Genomic DNA, 18,832 nt, shown 5'->3' on the forward strand with positions numbered 1-18,832 from the left:
GTGTCTGTTGGCAATTGACATCCCGCCCATCAGCATAACAAGGCTCCCAGTTCTCCATGGCCTGTCCTGCCTTTCTGGATTTTACACTTTTTTCAGATGGCCCTTTTGACCGGGGGGAAGTGAGACTTCATTGTAGTGCAGATTTCCTTTGCAAGCTTGCTTGCTTGGCCAAAAAGGGCGTATGCGTTTTTTCCTGAATATATTCAGGAAAAAACGCATACGCCCTTTTTGGCCAAGTGCATCATTGTGGACGTTCTGCCTCTTTTCCTATGCTTTCAATGCAATTCCAGTCTACCTCCTGAAATCGGTTTCCTGCAATTCTGCCCCGCTTTCAAGTCCTCTTGGCAGCCTTACTTCAGTATATTTTTGGAAGATAGCTGTCATTTATAACTCTGCAGGTTTGTGAATTACAGTGCCCCTGAGCTCCTTTCTTCAACTCGCTTTCTTTTGAGCTGGCCGCAACACCGCAGGATGGCTTCAGGCCCTAATCTGGTTCCGGCACGGCACACTGAGCCTTTGGTTATTTCCTCTTCCTGGTGGGAAATGAGAGTTAAATTTGCCCGTCCAGACACCTCCAGCTAGTCTCTCATTGGTTCTCCCTATTCCTGTTCATCTTCCGCAGAAATTGCAAACTGGGCCAAACAGGAGGTTAAAGGCGCTGACTCTCCAAGTGGGGAGAGTGTTAGAAAAGCTTCTGGAATGTTGCACCCGAGTACCAGGGGAGGAAAACTGAGACATATTTGAACACGTCTCCCGTTCACATGGTTGATCATACTCTGGGTTCCACATGCATGTTTTAGCTGAAGGAAGAATACCTTAAACCTGGAGAGTTGAGACCCGTGAAATGGGTACCATGCAATATGACTTCAAAGGGTCTTCATTTGCTCACCGAACCTCTCCAATCCTATCACTGCTGCGTTTATGCCCCTGTACACACGCTTGATTCTCTTTTGGAGACATAGTAATCCATAGGTTTTAAGATACTTACTAGTCAGGTACATTATTAGGCGTTTAATATGGGGTGTTGAGTCCATTTCGTTGAGCAAGGAGTAGCTCTTGTCTATTCCATATTTGGCTTAAGGAACTTTATCTGTGCTCATTTCAATCTCTGGTTTTATGCAGCACCCCAACTCACCTTTCCCCTTAAGCAAGCATAAGTTGGTTTTCTAAATTTGAGACCCTGTTCTGTTTTGGAATTCAGTTCCTGTGTAGCCAAGTTTACATTCCGTGTATTAGTGATATCTTATGATGTTTCTTTTTCTGTGTGACTTATTTCAGTTAGAATCATCGTAGCTGAATCCACTCATTATGCTGCTATGGGCCTGATGACATAGATTTCATTGCTGAGTGATACTGCATTGTACGTAAGTACCACAAGTTCTTTATCCATTTTTCACTTTCTGTGATATTGAACTTGTACGGTAAACGAGGTTCTTGTAAACAGAGGCGTCCCAAACTTTGGGGTGGCTGTGTCTTTTTGATTTTAATTTCCCTAAGCTATAGGACCATAAGTGGAAGTGCCCTAGGCTCTGTTGCTTTGTTTTTTAGATGTTTCAGGAAACACCATACACTTCTCCAGAGTGTCTGTTGGCAATTTACATCCCGCCCATCAGCATAACAAGGCTCCCAGTTCATGGCCTGTCCTGCCTTTCTGGATTTTACACTTTTTTCAGATGGCCCTTTTGACCGGGGGGAAGTGAGACTTCATTGTAGTGCAGATTTCCTTTGCAAGCTTGCTTGGTTGCCCAAAAAGGGCGTATGCGTTTTTTTCCTGAATATATTCAGGAAAAAACGCATACGCCCTTTTTGGCCAAGTGCATCATTGTGGACGTTCTGCCTCTTTTCCTATGCTTTCAATGCAATTCCAGTCTACCTCCTGAAATCGGTTTCCTGCAATTCTGCCCCGCTTTCAAGTCCTCTTGGCAGCCTTACTTCAGTATATTTTTGGACGATAGCTGTCATTTATAACTCTGCAGGTTTGTGCATTACAGTGCCCCTGAGCTCCTTTCTTCAACTCGCTTTCTTGTGAGCTGGCCGCAACACCGCAGGATGGCTTCAGGCCCTAATCTGGTTCCGGCACGGCACGCTGAGCCTTTGGTTAATTCCTCTTCCTGGTGGGAAATGAGAGTTAAATTTGCCCGTCCAGACACCTCCAGCTAGTCTCTCATTGGTTCTCGCTATTCCTGTTCATCTTCCGCAGAAATTGCAAACTGGGCCAAACAGGAGGTTAAAGGGACTGACTCTCCAAGTCGGGAGAGTGTTAGTAAAGTGTCTGGAATGTTGCACCCGAGTTCCAGGCTACGAAAACTGAGACATATTTGAACACGTCTCCCGATCACATGGTTGATCATACTCTAGGTTCCACATGCATGTTTTAGCTGAAGGAAGAATACCTTAAACCTGGGTAGTTGAAACGCGTGGAATGGGTACCATGCAATATGACTTCAAAGGGTCTTCATTTGCTCACCGAACCTCTCCAATCCTATCACTGCTGCGTTTATGCCCCTGTACACACGCTTGATTCTCTTTTGGAGACATAGCAATCCATAGGTTTTAAGATACTTACTAGTCAGGTACATTCTTAGGCGTTTAATATGCGGTCTTGAGTCCATTTCGTTGAGCAAGGAGTAGCTCTTGTCTATTCCATATTTGGCTTAAGGAACTTTATCTGTGCTCATTTCAATCTCTGGTTTTATGCAGCACCCCAACTCACCTTTCCCCTTAAGGAAGCATAAGGTGGTTTTCTAAATTTGACACCCTGTTCTGTTTGGAATTCAGTTCCTGTGTAGCCAAGTTTACATTCCGTGTATTAGTGATATCTTATGATGTTTCTTTTTCTGTGTGACTTATTTCAGTTAGAATCATCGTACCTGAATCCACTCATTATGCTGCTACGGGCCTGATGACATAGATTTCATTGTTGAGTGATACTGCATTGTACGTAAGTACCACAAGTTCTTTATCCATTTTTCACTTTCTGTGATATTGAACTTGTACGGTAAACGAGGTTCTTGTAAACAGAGGCGTCCCAAACTTTGGGGTGGCTGTGTCTTTTTGATTTTAATTTCCCTAAGCTATAGGACCATAAGTGGAAGTGCCCTAGGCTCTGTTGCTTTGTTTTTTAGATGTTTCAGGAAACACCATACACTTCTCCCGAGTGTCTGTTGGCAATTTACATCCCGCCCATCAGCATAACAAGGCTCCCAGTTCTCCATGGCCTGTCCTGCCTTTCTGGATTTTACACTTTTTTCAGATGGCCCTTTTGACCGGGGGGAAGTGAGACTTCATTGTAGTGCAGATTTCCTTTGCAAGCTTGCTTGGTTGGCCAAAAAGGGCGTATGCGTTTTTTCCTGAATATATTCAGGAAAAAATGCATACGCCCTTTTTGGCCAAGTGCATCATTGTGGACGTTCTGCCTCTTTTCCTATGCTTTCAATGCAATTCCAGTCTACCTCCTGAAATCGGTTTCCTGCAATTCTGCCCCGCTTTCAAGTCCTCTTGGCAGCCTTACTTCAGTATATTTTTGGACGATAGCTGTCATTTATAACTCTGCAGGTTTGTGAATTACAGTGCCCCTGAGCTCCTTTCTTCAACTCGCTTTCTTGTGACCTGGCCGCAACACCGCAGGATGGCTTCAGGCCCTAATCTGGTTCCGGCACGGCACGCTGAGCCTTTGGTTAATTCCTCTTCCTGGTGGGAAATGAGAGTTAAATTTGTCCGTCCAGACACCTCCAGCTAGTCTCTCATTGGTTCTCCCTATTCCTGTTCATCTTCTGCAGAAATTGCAAACTGGGCCAAACAGGAGGTTGAAGGGACTGACTCTCCAAGTCGGGAGAGTGTTAGTAAAGCGTCTGGAATGTTGCACCCGAGTACCAGGGTACGAAAACTGAGACATATTTGAACACGTCTCCCGATCACATGGTTCATCATACTCTAGGTTCCACATGCATGTTTTAGCTGAAGGAAGAATACCTTAAAACTGGAGAGTTGAGACCCGTGGAATGGGTACCATGCAATATGAATTCAAAGGGTCTTCATTTGCTCACCGAACCTCTCCAATCCTATCACTGCTGCATTTATGCCCCTGTACACACGCTTGATTCTCTTTTGGAGACATAGCAATCCACAGGTTTTAAGATACTTACTAGTCAGGTACATTCTTAGGCGTTTAATATGGGGTGTTGAGTCCATTTCGTTGAGCAAGGAGTAGCTCTTGTCTATTCTATATTTGGCTTAAGGAACTTTATCTGTGCTCATTTCAATCTCTGGTTTTATGCAGCACCCCAACTCACCTTTCCCCTTAAGCAAGCATAAGTTGGTTTTTTAAATTTGAGACCCTGTTCTGTTTTGTAATTCGGTTCCTGTGTAGCCAAGTTTACATTCCGTGTATTAGTGATATCTTATGATGTTTCTTTTTCTGTGTGACTTATTTCAGTTAGAATCATCGTACCTGAATCCACTCATTATGCTGCTACGGGCCTGATGACATAGATTTCATTGCTGAGTGATACTGCATTGTACTTAAGTACCACAAGTTCTTTATCCATTTTTCACTTTCTGTGATATTGATCTTGTACGGTAAACGAGGTTCTTGTAAACAGAGGCGTCCCAAACTTTGGGGTGGCTGTGTCTTTTTGATTTTAATTTCCCTATGTTATAGGACCATAAGTGGAAGTGCCCTAGGCTCTGTTGCTTTGTTTTTTAGATGTTTCCGGAAACACCATACACTTCTCCAGAGTGTCTGTTGGCAATTTATATCCCGCCCATCAGCATAACAAGGCTCCCAGTTCTCCATGGCCTGTCCTGCCTTTCTGGATTTTACACTTTTTTCAGATGGCCCTTTTGACCGGGGGGAAGTGAGACTTCATTGTAGTGCAGATTTCCTTTGCAAGTTTGCTTGGTTGGCCAAAAAGTGCGTATGCGTTTTTTCCTGATTATATTCAGGAAAAAACGCATACGCCCTTTTTGGCCAAGTGCATCATTGTGGACGTTCTGCCTCTTTTCCTATGCTTTCAATGCAATTCCAGTCTACCTCCTGAAATCGGTTTCCTGCAATTCTGCCCGCTTTCAAGTCCTCTTGGCAGCCTTACTTCAGTATATTTTTGGACGATAGCTGTCATTTATAACTCTGCAGGTTTGTGAATTACAGTGCCCCTGAGCTCCTTGCTTCAACTCGCTTTCTTGTGAGCTGGCCGCAACACCGCAGGATGGCTTCAGGCCCTAATCTGGTTCCGGCACGGCATGCTGAGCCTTTGGTTAATTCCTCTTCCTGGTGGGAAATGAGAGTTAAATTTGCCCGTCCAGACACCTCCAGCTAGTCTCTCATTGGTTCTCGCTATTCCTGTTCATCTTCCGCAGAAATTGCAAACTGGGCCAAACAGGAGGTTAAAGGCGCTGACTCTCCAAGTCGGGAGAGTGTTAGTAAAGCGTCTGGAATGTTGCACCCGAGTACCAGGGTACGAAAACTGAGACATATTTGAACACGTCTCCCGATCACATGGTTGATCATACTCTAGGTTCCACATGCATGTTTTAGCTGAAGGAAGAATCCCTTAAACCTGGGTAGTTGCAACCCGTGGAATGGGTACCATGCAATATGACTTCAAAGGGTCTTCATTTGCTCACCGAACCTCTCCAATCCTATCACTGCTGCGTTTATGCCCCTGTACACATGCTTGATTCTCTTTCGGAGACATAGCAATCCATAGGTTTTAAGATACTTACTAGTCAGGTACATTCTTAGGCGTTTAATATGCGGTGTTGAGTCCATTTCGTTGAGCAAGGAGTAGCTCTTGTCTATTCCATATTTGGCTTAAGGAACTTTATCTGTGCTCATTTCAATCTCTGGTTTTATGCAGCACCCCAACTCACCTTTCCCCTTAAGCAAGCAGAAGTTGGTTTTATCAATTTGAGACCCTGTTCTGTTCTGTAATTCAGTTCTTGTGTAGCCAAGTTTACATTCCGTGTGTTAGTGATATCTTATGATGTTTCTTTTTCTGTGTGACTTATTTCAGTTAGAATCATCGTACCTGAATCCACTCATTATGCTGCTACGGGCCTGATGACATAGATTTCATTGCTGAGTGATACTGCATTGTACTTAAGTACCACAAGTTCTTTATCCATTTTTCACTTTCTGTGATATTGATCTTGTACGGTAAACGAGGTTCTTGTAAACAGAGGCGTCCCAAACTTTGGGGTGGCTGTGTCTTTTTGATTTTAATTTCCCTATGTTATAGGACCATAAGTGGAAGTGCCCTAGGCTCTGTTGCTTTGTTTTTTAGATGTTTCCGGAAACACCATACACTTCTCCAGAGTGTCTGTTGGCAATTTATATCCCGCCCATCAGCATAACAAGGCTCCCAGTTCTCCATGGCCTGTCCTGCCTTTCTGGATTTTACACTTTTTTCAGATGGCCCTTTTGACCGGGGGGAAGTGAGACTTCATTGTAGTGCAGATTTCCTTTGCAAGTTTGCTTGGTTGGCCAAAAAGTGCGTATGCGTTTTTTCCTGATTATATTCAGGAAAAAACGCATACGCCCTTTTTGGCCAAGTGCATCATTGTGGACGTTCTGCCTCTTTTCCTATGCTTTCAATGCAATTCCAGTCTACCTCCTGAAATCGGTTTCCTGCAAATCTGCCCCGCTTTCAAGTCCTCTTGGCAGCCTTACTTCAGTATATTTTTGGACGATAGCTGTCATTTATAACTCTGCAGGTTTGTGAATTACAGTGCCCCTGAGCTCCTTGCTTCAACTCGCTTTCTTGTGAGCTGGCCGCAACACCGCAGGATGGCTTCAGGCCCTAATCTGGTTCCGGCACGGCATGCTGAGCCTTTGGTTAATTCCTCTTCCTGGTGGGAAATGAGAGTTAAATTTGCCCGTCCAGACACCTCCAGCTAGTCTCTCATTGGTTCTCGCTATTCCTGTTCATCTTCCGCAGAAATTGCAAACTGGGCCAAACAGGAGGTTAAAGGCGCTGACTCTCCAAGTCGGGAGAGTGTTAGTAAAGCGTCTGGAATGTTGCACCCGAGTACCAGGGTACGAAAACTGAGACATATTTGAACACGTCTCCCGATCACATGGTTGATCATACTCTAGGTTCCACATGCATGTTTTAGCTGAAGGAAGAATCCCTTAAACCTGGGTAGTTGCAACCCGTGGAATGGGTACCATGCAATATGACTTCAAAGGGTCTTCATTTGCTCACCGAACCTCTCCAATCCTATCACTGCTGCGTTTATGCCCCTGTACACATGCTTGATTCTCTTTCGGAGACATAGCAATCCATAGGTTTTAAGATACTTACTAGTCAGGTACATTCTTAGGCGTTTAATATGCGGTGTTGAGTCCATTTCGTTGAGCAAGGAGTAGCTCTTGTCTATTCCATATTTGGCTTAAGGAACTTTATCTGTGCTCATTTCAATCTCTGGTTTTATGCAGCACCCCAACTCACCTTTCCCCTTAAGCAAGCATAAGTTGGTTTTATCAATTTGAGACCCTGTTCTGTTCTGTAATTCAGTTCTTGTGTAGCCAAGTTTACATTCCGTGTGTTAGTGATATCTTATGATGTTTCTTTTTCTGTGTGACTTATTTCAGTTAGAATCATCGTACCTGAATCCACTCATTATGCTGCTACAGGCCTGATGACATAGATTTCATTGCTGAGTGATACTGCATTGTACGTGAGTTCACATGTTCTTTATCCATTTTTCACTTTCTGTGATATTGAACTTGAACGGTAAACGAGGTTCTTGTAAACAGTGGCGTCCCAAACTTTGGGGTGGCTGTGTCTTTTTGATTTTAATTTCCCTAAGCTATAGGACCATAAGTGGAAGTGCCCTAGGCTCTGTTGCTTTGTTTTTTAGATGTTTCAGGAAACACCATACACTTCTCCCGAGTGTCTGTTGGCAATTTACATCCCGCCCATCAGCATAACAAGGCTCCCAGTCCTCCATGGCCTGTCCTGCCTTTCTGGATTTTACACTTTTTTCAGATGGCCCTTTTGACCGGGGGGAAGTGAGACTTCATTGTAGTGCAGATTTCCTTTGCAAGCTTGCTTGGTTGGCCAAAAAGGGCGTATGCGTTTTTTCCTGAATATATTCAGGAAAAAACGCATACGCCCTTTTTGGCCAAGTGCATCATTGTGGACGCTCTCCCTCTTTTCCTATGCTTTCAATGCAATTCCAGTCTACCTCCTGAAATCGGTTTCTGCAATTCTGCCCCGCTTTCAAGTCCTCTTGGCAGCCTTACTTCAGTATATTTTTGGACAATAGCTGTCATTTATAACTCTGCAGGTTTGTGAATTACAGTGCCCCTGAGCTCCTTTCTTCAACTCGCTTTCTTGTGACCTGGCCGCAACACCGCAGGATGGCTTCAGGCCCTAATCTGGTTCCGGTACGGCACGCTGAGCCTTTGGTTAATTCCTCTTCCTGGTGGGAAATGAGAGTTAAATTTGCCCGTGCAGACACCTCCAGCTAGTCTCTCATTGGTTCTCCCTATTCCTGTTCATCTTCCGCAGAAATTGCAAACTGGGCCAAACAGGAGGTTAAAGGGACTGACTCTCCAAGTCGGGAGAGTGTTAGTAAAGCGTCTGGAATGTTGCACCCGAGTACCAGGGTATGAAAACTGAGACATATTTGAACACGTCTCCCGATCACTTGGTTGATCATACTCTGGGTTCCACATGCATGTTTTAGCTGAAGGAAGAATACCTTAAACCTGGGTAGTTGAAACGCATGGAATGGGTACCATGCAATATGACTTCAAAGGGTCTTCATTTGCTCACCGAACCTCTCCAATCCTATCACTGCTGCATTTATGCCCCTGTACACACGCTTGATTCTCTTTTGGAGACATAGCAATCCACAGGTTTTAAGATACTTACTAGTCAGGTACATTCTTAGGCGTTTAATATGGGGTGTTGAGTCCATTTCGTTGAGCAAGGAGTAGCTCTTGTCTATTCTATATTTGGCTTAAGGAACTTTATCTGTGCTCATTTCAATCTCTGGTTTTATGCAGCACCCCAACTCACCTTTCCCCTTAAGCAAGCATAAGTTGTTTTTTTAAATTTGAGACCCTGTTCTGTTTTGTAATTCGGTTCCTGTGTAGCCAAGTTTACATTCCGTGTATTAGTGATATCTTATGATGTTTCTTTTTCTGTGTGACTTATTTCAGTTAGAATCATCGTACCTGAATCCACTCATTATGCTGCTACGGGCCTGATGACATAGATTTCATTGCTGAGTGATACTGCATTGTACTTAAGTACCACAAGTTCTTTATCCATTTTTCACTTTCTGTGATATTGATCTTGTACGGTAAACGAGGTTCTTGTAAACAGAGGCATCCCAAACTTTGGGGTGGCTGTGTCTTTTTGATTTTAATTTCCCTATGTTATAGGACCATAAGTGGAAGTGCCCTAGGCTCTGTTGCTTTGTTTTTTAGATGTTTCCGGAAACACCATACACTTCTCCAGAGTGTCTGTTGGCAATTTATATCCCGCCCATCAGCATAACAAGGCTCCCAGTTCTCCATGGCCTGTCCTGCCTTTCTGGATTTTACACTTTTTTCAGATGGCCCTTTTGACCGGGGGGAAGTGAGACTTCATTGTAGTGCAGATTTCCTTTGCTAGTTTGCTTGGTTGGCCAAAAAGTGCGTATGCGTTTTTTCCTGATTATATTCAGGAAAAAACGCATACGCCCTTTTTGGCCAAGTGCATCATTGTGGACGTTCTGCCTCTTTTCCTATGCTTTCAATGCAATTCCAGTCTACCTCCTGAAATCGGTTTCCTGCAATTCTGCCCCGCTTTCAAGTCCTCTTGGCAGCCTTACTTCAGTATATTTTTGGACGATAGCTGTCATTTATAACTCTGCAGGTTTGTGAATTACAGTGCCCCTGAGCTCCTTGCTTCAACTCGCTTTCTTGTGAGCTGGCCGCAACACCGCAGGATGGCTTCAGGCCCTAATCTGGTTCCGGCACGGCATGCTGAGCCTTTGGTTAATTCCTCTTCCTGGTGGGAAATGAGAGTTAAATTTGCCTGTCCAGACACCTCCAGCTAGTCTCTCATTGGTTCTCGCTATTCCTGTTCATCTTCCGCAGAAATTGCAAACTGGGCCAAACAGGAGGTTAAAGGCGCTGACTCTCCAAGTCGGGAGAGTGTTAGTAAAGCGTCTGGAATGTTGCACCCGAGTACCAGGGTACGAAAACTGAGACATATTTGAACACGTCTCCCGATCACATGGTTGATCATACTCTAGGTTCCACATGCATGTTTTAGCTGAAGGAAGAATCCCTTAAACCTGGGTAGTTGCAACCCGTGGAATGGGTACCATGCAATATGACTTCAAAGGGTCTTCATTTGCTCACCGAACCTCTCCAATCCTATCACTGCTGCGTTTATGCCCCTGTACACATGCTTGATTCTCTTTCGGAGACATAGCAATCCATAGGTTTTAAGATACTTACTAGTCAGGTACATTCTTAGGCGTTTAATATGCGGTGTTGAGTCCATTTCGTTGAGCAAGGAGTAGCTCTTGTCTATTCCATATTTGGCTTAAGGAACTTTATCTGTGCTCATTTCAATCTCTGGTTTTATGCAGCACCCCAACTCACCTTTCCCCTTAAGCAAGCATAAGTTGGTTTTATCAATTTGAGACCCTGTTCTGTTCTGTAATTCAGTTCTTGTGTAGCCAAGTTTACATTCCGTGTGTTAGTGATATCTTATGATGTTTCTTTTTCTGTGTGACTTATTTCAGTTAGAATCATCGTACCTGAATCCACTCATTATGCTGCTACAGGCCTGATGACATAGATTTCATTGCTGAGTGATACTGCATTGTACGTGAGTTCACATGTTCTTTATCCATTTTTCACTTTCTGTGATATTGAACTTGAACGGTAAACGAGGTTCTTGTAAACAGTGGCGTCCCAAACTTTGGGGTGGCTGTGTCTTTTTGATTTTAATTTCCCTAAGCTATAGGACCATAAGTGGAAGTGCCCTAGGCTCTGTTGCTTTGTTTTTTAGATGTTTCAGGAAACACCATACACTTCTCCCGAGTGTCTGTTGGCAATTTACATCCCGCCCATCAGCATAACAAGGCTCCCAGTCCTCCATGGCCTGTCCTGCCTTTCTGGATTTTACACTTTTTTCAGATGGCCCTTTTGACCGGGGGGAAGTGAGACTTCATTGTAGTGCAGATTTCCTTTGCAAGCTTGCTTGGTTGGCCAAAAAGGGCGTATGCGTTTTTTCCTGAATATATTCAGGAAAAAACGCATACGCCCTTTTTGGCCAAGTGCATCATTGTGGACGCTCTCCCTCTTTTCCTATGCTTTCAATGCAATTCCAGTCTACCTCCTGAAATCGGTTTCTGCAATTCTGCCCCGCTTTCAAGTCCTCTTGGCAGCCTTACTTCAGTATATTTTTGGACAATAGCTGTCATTTATAACTCTGCAGGTTTGTGAATTACAGTGCCCCTGAGCTCCTTTCTTCAACTCGCTTTCTTGTGACCTGGCCGCAACACCGCAGGATGGCTTCAGGCCCTAATCTGGTTCCGGTACGGCACGCTGAGCCTTTGGTTAATTCCTCTTCCTGGTGGGAAATGAGAGTTAAATTTGCCCGTGCAGACACCTCCAGCTAGTCTCTCATTGGTTCTCCCTATTCCTGTTCATCTTCCGCAGAAATTGCAAACTGGGCCAAACAGGAGGTTAAAGGGACTGACTCTCCAAGTCGGGAGAGTGTTAGTAAAGCGTCTGGAATGTTGCACCCGAGTACCAGGGTATGAAAACTGAGACATATTTGAACACGTCTCCCGATCACTTGGTTGATCATACTCTGGGTTCCACATGCATGTTTTAGCTGAAGGAAGAATACCTTAAACCTGGGTAGTTGAAACGCATGGAATGGGTACCATGCAATATGACTTCAAAGGGTCTTCATTTGCTCACCGAACCTCTCCAATCCTATCACTGCTGCATTTATGCCCCTGTACACACGCTTGATTCTCTTTTGGAGACATAGCAATCCACAGGTTTTAAGATACTTACTAGTCAGGTACATTCTTAGGCGTTTAATATGGGGTGTTGAGTCCATTTCGTTGAGCAAGGAGTAGCTCTTGTCTATTCTATATTTGGCTTAAGGAACTTTATCTGTGCTCATTTCAATCTCTGGTTTTATGCAGCACCCCAACTCACCTTTCCCCTTAAGCAAGCATAAGTTGGTTTTTTAAATTTGAGACCCTGTTCTGTTTTGTAATTCGGTTCCTGTGTAGCCAAGTTTACATTCCGTGTATTAGTGATATCTTATGATGTTTCTTTTTCTGTGTGACTTATTTCAGTTAGAATCATCGTACCTGAATCCACTCATTATGCTGCTACGGGCCTGATGACATAGATTTCATTGCTGAGTGATACTGCATTGTACTTAAGTACCACAAGTTCTTTATCCATTTTTCACTTTCTGTGATATTGATCTTGTACGGTAAACGAGGTTCTTGTAAACAGAGGCGTCCCAAACTTTGGGGTGGCTGTGTCTTTTTGATTTTAATTTCCCTATGTTATAGGACCATAAGTGGAAGTGCCCTAGGCTCTGTTGCTTTGTTTTTTAGATGTTTCCGGAAACACCATACACTTCTCCAGAGTGTCTGTTGGCAATTTATATCCCGCCCATCAGCATAACAAGGCTCCCAGTTCTCCATGGCCTGTCCTGCCTTTCTGGATTTTACACTTTTTTCAGATGGCCCTTTTGACCGGGGGGAAGTGAGACTTCATTGTAGTGCAGATTTCCTTTGCAAGTTTGCTTGGTTGGCCAAAAAGTGCGTATGCGTTTTTTCCTGATTATATTCAGGAAAAAACGCATACGCCCTTTTTGGCCAAGTGCATCATTGTGGACGTTCTGCCTCTTTTCCTATGCTTTCAATGCAATTCCAGTCTACCTCCTGAAATCGGTTTCCTGCAATTCTGCCCCGCTTTCAAGTCCTCTTGGCAGCCTTACTTCAGTATATTTTTGGACGATAGCTGTCATTTATAACTCTGCAGGTTTGTGAATTACAGTGCCCCTGAGCTCCTTGCTTCAACTCGCTTTCTTGTGAGCTGGCCGCAACACCGCAGGATGGCTTCAGGCCCTAATCTGGTTCCGGCACGGCATGCTGAGCCTTTGGTTAATTCCTCTTCCTGGTGGGAAATGAGAGTTAAATTTGCCTGTCCAGACACCTCCAGCTAGTCTCTCATTGGTTCTCGCTATTCCTGTTCATCTTCCGCAGAAATTGCAAAGTGGGCCAAACAGGAGGTTAAAGGCGCTGACTCTCCAAGTCGGGAGAGTGTTAGTAAAGCGTCTGGAATGTTGCACCCGAGTACCAGGGTACGAAAACTGAGACATATTTGAACACGTCTCCCGATCACATGGTTGATCATACTCTGGGTTCCACATGCATGTTTTAGCTGAAGGAAGAATACCTTAAACCTGGGTAGTTGAAACGCGTGGAATGGGTACCATGCAATATGACTTCAAAGGGTCTTCATTTGCTCACCGAACCTCTCCAATCCTATCACTGCTGCGTTTATGCCCCTGTACACATGCTTGATTCTCTTTCGGAGACATAGCAATCCATAGGTTTTAAGATACTTACTAGTCAAGTACATTCTTAGGCGTTTAATATGCGGTGTTGAGTCCATTTCGTTGAGCAAGGAGTAGCTCTTGTCTATTCCATATTTGGCTTAAGGAACTTTATCTGTGCTCATTTTAATCTCTGGTTTTATGCAGCACCCCAACTCACCTTTCCCCTTAAGCAAGCATAAGTTGGTTTTATCAATTTGAGACCCTGTTCTGTTCTGTAATTCAGTTCTTGTGTAGCCAAGTTTACATTCCGTGTGTTAGTGATATCTTATGATGTTTCTTTTTCTGTGTGACTTATTTCAGTTAGAATCATCGTACCTGAATCCACTCATTATGCTGCTACGGGCCTGATGACATAGATTTCATTGCTGAGTGATACTGCATTGTACGTGAGTTCACATGTTCTTTATCCATTTTTCACTTTCTGTGATATTGAACTTGAACGGTAAACGAGGTTCTTGTAAACAGTGGCGTCCCAAACTTTGGGGTGGCTGTGTATTTTTGATTTTAATTTCCCTAAGCTATAGGACCATAAGTGGAAGTGCCCTAGGCTCTGTTGCTTTGTTTTTTAGATGTTTCAGGAAACACCATACACTTCTCCCGAGTGTCTGTTGGCAATTTACATCCCGCCCATCAGCATAACAAGGCTCCCAGTCCTCCATGGCCTGTCCTGCCTTTCTGGATTTTACACTTTTTTCAGATGGCCCTTTTGACCGGGGGGAAGTGAGACTTCATTGTAGTGCAGATTTCCTTTGCAAGCTTGCTTGGTTGGCCAAAAAGGGCGTATGCGTTTTTTCCTGAATATATTCAGGAAAAAACGCATACGCCCTTTTTGGCCAAGTGCATCATTGTGGACGCTCTCCCTCTTTTCCTATGCTTTCAATGCAATTCCAGTCTACCTCCTGAAATTGGTTTCTGCAATTCTGCCCCGCTTTCAAGTCCTCTTGGCAGCCTTACTTCAGTATATTTTTGGACAATAGCTGTCATTTATAACTCTGCAGGTTTGTGAATTACAGTGCCCCTGAGCTCCTTTCTTCAACTCGCTTTCTTGTTACCTGGCCGCAACACCGCAGGATGGCTTCAGGCCCTAATCTGGTTCCGGCACGGCACGCTGAGCCTTTGGTTAATTCCTCTTCCTGGTGGGAAATGAGAGTTAAATTTGCCCGTGCAGACACCTCCAGCTAGTCTCTCATTGGTTCTCGCTATTCCTGTTCATCTTCCGCAGAAATTGCAAACTGGGCCAAACAGGAGGTTAAAGGGACTGACTCTCCAAGTTGGGAGAGTGTTAGTAAAGTGTCTGGAATGTTGCACCCGAGTACCAGGCTACGAAAACTGAGACATATTTGAACACGTCTCCCGATCACATGGTTGATCATACTCTAGGTTCCACATGCATGTTTTAGCTGAAGGAAGAATCCCTTAAACCTGGGTAGTTGCGACCCGTGGAATGGGTACCATGCAATATGACTTCAAAGGGTCTTCATTTGCTCACCGAACCTCTCCAATCCTATCACTGCTGTGTTTATGCCCCTGTACACATGCTTGATTCTCTTTCAGAGACATAGCCATCCATAGGTTTTAAGATACTTACTAGTCAGGTACATTCTTAGGCGTTTAATATGCGGTGTTGAGACCATTTCGTTGAGCAAGGAGTAGCTCTTGTCTATTCCATATTTGGCTTAAGGAACTTTATCTGTGCTCATTTCGATCTCTGGTTTTATGCAGCACCCCAAGTCACCTTTACCCTTAAGAAAGCATAAGTTGGTTTTCTAAATTTGAGACCATGTTCTGTTCTGTAATTCAGTTCCTGTGTAGCCAAGTTTACATTCCGTGTATTACTGATATCTTATGATGTTTCTTTTTCTGTGTGACTTATTTCAGTTAGAATCATCGTACCTGAATCCACTCATTGTGCTGCTAAGGGCCTGATGACATAGATTTCATTGCTGAGTGATATTGCTTTGTAAGTAAATATCACAACTTCTTTATCCATTTTTGACTTTCTGTGATATTGAACTTGTACTGTAAACGAGATTCTTGTAAACAGAGGCATCCCAAACTTTGGGGTGGCTGTGTCTTTTTGATTTTAATTTCCCTAAGCTATAGGACCATAAGTGGAAGTGCCCTAGGCTCTGTTGCTTTGTTTCTTATATGTTTCAGGAAACACCATACACTTCTCCCGAGTGTCTGTTGGCAATTGACATCCCGCCCATCAGCATAACAAGGCTCCCAGTTCTCCATGGCCTGTCCTGCCTTTCTGGATTTTACACTTTTTTCAGATGGCCCTTTTGACCGGGGGGAAGTGAGACTTCATTGTAGTGCAGATTTCCTTTGCAAGCTTGCTTGGTTGGCCAAAAAGGGCGTATGCGTTTTTTCCTGAATATATTCAGGAAAAAACGCATACGCCCTTTTTGGCCAAGTGCATCATTGTGGACGTTCTGCCTCTTTTCCTATGCTTTCAATGCAATTCCAGTCTACCTCCTGAAATCGGTTTCCTGCAATTCTGCCCCGCTTTCAAGTCCTCTTGGCAGCCTTACTTCAGTATATTTTTGGAAGATAGCTGTCATTTATAACTCTGCAGGTTTGTGAATTACAGTGCCCCTGAGCTCCTTTCTTCAACTCGCTTTCTTTTGAGCTGGCCGCAACACCGCAGGATGGCTTCAGGCCCTAATCTGGTTCCGGCACGGCACGCTGAGCCTTTGGTTATTTCCTCTTCCTGGTGGGAAATGAGAGTTAAATTTGCCCGTCCAGACACCTCCAGCTAGTCTCTCATTGGTTCTCCCTATTCCTGTTCATCTTCCGCAGAAATTGCAAACTGGGCCAAACAGGAGGTTAAAGGCGCTGACTCTCCAAGTGGGGAGAGTGTTAGTAAAGTGTCTGGAATGTTGCACCCGAGTACCAGGGTACGAAAACTGAGACATATTTGAACACGTCTCCCGTTCACATGGTTGATCATACTCTGGGTTCCACATGCATGTTTTAGCTGAAGGAAGAATACCTTAAACCTGGAGAGTTGAGACCCGTGGAATGGGTACCATGCAATATGACTTCAAAGGGTCTTCATTTGCTCACCGAACCTCTCCAATCCTATCACTGCTGCGTTTATGCCCCTGTACACACGCTTGATTCTCTTTCGGAGACATAGCAATCCATAGGTTTTAAGATACTTACTAGTCAGGTACATTATTAGGCGTTTAATATGGGGTGTTGAGTCCATTTCGTTGAGCAAGGAGTAGCTCTTGTCTATTCCATATTTGGCTTAAGGAACTTTATCTGTGCTCATTTCAATCTCTGGTTTTATGCAGCACCCCAACTCACCTTTCCCCTTAAGCAAGCATAAGTTGGTTTTCTAAATTTGAGACCCTGTTCTGTTTTGGAATTCAGTTCCTGTGTAGCCAAGTTTACATTCCGTGTATTAGTGATATCTTAGGATGTTTCTTTTTCTGTGTGACTTATTTCAGTTAGAATCATTGTACCTGAATCCACTCCTTATGCTGCTACGGGCCTGATGACATAGATTTCATTGCTGAGTGATACTGCATTGTACGTAAGTACCACAAGTTCTTTATCCATTTTTCACTTTCTGTGATATTGAAATTGTACAGTAAATGAGGTTCTTGTAAACAGAGGCGTCCCAAACTTTGGGGTGGCTGTGTCTTTTTGATTTTAATTTCCCTAAGCTATAGGACCATAAGTGGAAGTGCCCTAGGCTTTGTTGCTTTGTTTCTTAGATGTTTCAGGAAACACCATACACTTCTCCCTAGTGTCTCTTGGCAATTTACATCCCGCCCATCAGCATAACAAGGCTCCCAGTTCTCCATGGCCTGTCCTGCCTTTCTGGATTTTACACTTTTTTCAGATGGCCCTTTTGACCGGGGGGAAGTGAGACTTCATTGTAGTGTAGATTTCCTTTGCAAGCTTGCTTGGTTGGCCAAAAAGTGCGTATGCGTTTTTTCCTGAATATATTCAGGAAAAAACGCATACGCCCTTTTTGGCCAAGTGCATCATTGTGGACGTTCTGCCTCTTTTCCTATGCTTTCAATGCAATTCCAGTCTACCTCCTGAAATCGGTTTCCTGCAATTCTGCCCCGCTTTCAAGTCCTCTTGGCAGCCTTACTTCAGTATATTTTTGGACGATAGCTGTCACTTATAACTCTGCAGGTTTGTGCATTACAGTGCCCCTGAGCTCCTTTCTTCAACTCGCTTTCTTGTAACCTGGCCGCAACATCGCAGGATGGCTTCAGGCCCTAATCTGGTTCCGGCACGGCACGCTGAGCCTTTGGTTATTTCCTCTTCCTGGTGGGAAATGAGAGTTAAATTTGCCCGTCCAGACACCTCCAGCTAGTCTCTCATTGGTTCTCCCTATTCCTGTTCATCTTCCGCAGAAATTGCAAACTGGGCCAAACAGGAGGTTAAAGGTGCTGACTCTCCAAGTGGGGAGAGTGTTCGTAAAGCGTCTGGAATGTTGCACCCGAGTACCAGGGGAGGAAAACTGAGACATATTTGAACACGTCTCCCATTCACACGGTTGATCATACTCTGGGTTCCACATGCATGTTTTAGCTGAAGGAAGAATACCTTAAACCTGGAGAGTTGAGACCCGTGGAATGGGTACCATGCAATATGACTTCAAAGGGTCTTCATTTGCTCACCGAACCTCTCCAATCCTATCACTGCTGCGTTTATGCCCCTGCACACATGCTTGATTCGCTTTCGGAGACATAGCAATCCATAGGTTTTAAGATACTTACTAGTCAGGTACATTCTTAGGCGTTTAATATGCGGTGTTGAGTCCATTTCGTTGAGCAAGGAGTAGCTCTTGTCTATTCCATATTTGGCTTAAGGAACTTTATCTGTGCTCATTTCGATCTCTGATTTTATGCAGCACCCCAACTCACCTTTACCCTTAAGCAAGCATAAGTTGGTTTTCTAAATTTGAGACCCTGTTCTGTTCTGTAATTCAGTTCCTGTGTAGCCAAGTTTACATTCCGTGTATTACTGATATCTTATGATGTTTCTTTTTCTGTGTGACTTATTTCAGTTAGAATCATCATACCTGAATCCACTCATTGTGCTGCTAAGGGCCTGATGACATAGATTTCATTGCTGAGTGATATTGCTTTGTAAGTAAATACCACAACTTCTTTATCCATTTTTCACTTTCTGCGATGTTGAGCTTGTACTGTAAACGAGGTTCTTGTAAACAGAGGCGTCCCAAACATTGG

General features: G+C 44.0%; 1 long non-coding RNA gene across 1 annotated transcript in view; it reads left to right on the plus strand.

The window, feature by feature from the left end:
- LOC307181308 overlaps positions 1-7,679 on the plus strand; it is a 29,039-nt gene extending 21,360 nt beyond the window's left edge. Inside the window, exons 2-4 of the long non-coding RNA XR_013826399.1 lie at positions 4,440-4,525; positions 6,019-6,104; positions 7,599-7,679. This is a non-coding gene — a long non-coding RNA (uncharacterized lncRNA). The remainder of the gene's footprint in view (positions 1-4,439; positions 4,526-6,018; positions 6,105-7,598) is intronic.
- Positions 7,680-18,832: the final 11,153 nt, after the last annotated feature.

Source organism: Stenella coeruleoalba, assembly GCF_951394435.1.
Source record: "Stenella coeruleoalba genome assembly, contig: scaffold_153, whole genome shotgun sequence".
Lineage (NCBI taxonomy): Eukaryota > Metazoa > Chordata > Mammalia > Artiodactyla > Delphinidae > Stenella > Stenella coeruleoalba.